We start from the raw sequence: 1,351 nt of genomic DNA, 5'->3' as shown, positions 1-1,351 counted from the left end.
CCCGGGGTGAAGCGATAAGCTCACACGAAGAGTTATTGGTGGTTCTTCCTGCCCTATCATTTTGGTGTATATCCTCCCATTCAGCCTTCGCACCACCCTCCGGGAGGCAGGTTTCGTGACCCCCTTTAACCAGGAGTCACTGAAGATCCGAAAGACCTGGCGAGATGATTCAGTCAGGTAAGGCTGGGGGGTTGGGGCCAGTCTTTCTGGCAGTCATTCCCAGCGTCTTTGTCAAGTTGTCTTCCTGCCCTAGGTTAACCCGGGTCCCCTTGTTCTCCATCATGGCTTCTCCACAGATGGGGAAAGCTAGTAGCTCATTTGTTCTTAATTGAGATGTGGTTCTCAAATGCTGGTAGTACTTGAATCACCCAGCAGCCTTGAGCTATTCCTTGGGCCCAGGCCTTAGCCTACTTCCAAGAGCCTCCTGCTCTTTCGTAGCTCTCCAGGGGGTACCAGTCCTCCAGAGTTTGAGAACCATGGCTCCAGTGCGTGGCTTTTCCATGAATGGGCATTGGCTGAGCCTTTCTCTGTGAAGATGCAAAAAAAGGCCATTTTAGATAATAAGGAATGCCTGGGGAGATCCCCTTGGGAGGGAAAAGGTGGATCTTATTATCGCCCTTGAAACCCCCTCCAAAAGCAGAGTATGGGGGCCCAAAGCCACGAGCAAGCTTAGTGAGAGGAGTAGGGTGGTGGAGAGGTCTCTGAGCCCTGATGGTCAAGGATAGTTTTATGGGGCACAATAGGGATTTTAGACTGGAGAAGAAATGAGTGGAAACAGACAAGGCAAATGTGGGGTAGTGGGGACAGGGAAGCCGTGGGATGTGGAGTGGGAGAGGGGCTTTGGACGGAACATTGCCTGGGGCGTCAGCTGGGGCTCCTAATCCCCTGGTGGGGTAGGGCCACCGATGGACTTAGGGGGCTTCTGGATTCCCACAACTGAACGCCAAGCTTTGAAGGTATATGTAGGTTCCAGGAAGAGGCCTTGAGGAGGGATGGTTAAGAGGACACTTGAGGCCCAGGGTTAGCAGACTTGGGGTTAAAGCTCCCCTTTCCCATTATACTTTGTGTGAGTCATCTCCTTCCTTGGGGCCTCTGATTTCTCATCTGTAAAGTGAAGCTAATGGTGGTACTCTCCTAACGGTCATTTTGAGGATTAAATCACCCAGGCCAGAGCCTGGTTCAAGGCCGTGCTCAATCAGGGTCAGCTATCATTGATCATATTGGAGTTTCAGAGGGTTCTGTGTCTTCCCAAACAGCTTACACCGTTCATGCCTATTCTGGATATATTGGGGGAGGGCCTTGTGAAATTCAGTGGACTGTAATAAATTATGCCCTTAGTTGATCCATCTGA

This window comes from Enhydra lutris, unplaced genomic scaffold (genome assembly GCF_002288905.1).
Source record: "Enhydra lutris kenyoni isolate GAN:26980312 unplaced genomic scaffold, ASM228890v2 scaffoldscaffold22, whole genome shotgun sequence".
In the NCBI taxonomy this organism is placed as follows: Eukaryota; Metazoa; Chordata; class Mammalia; order Carnivora; family Mustelidae; genus Enhydra; species Enhydra lutris.
Note: the sequence above shows the minus strand (reverse complement) of the source record.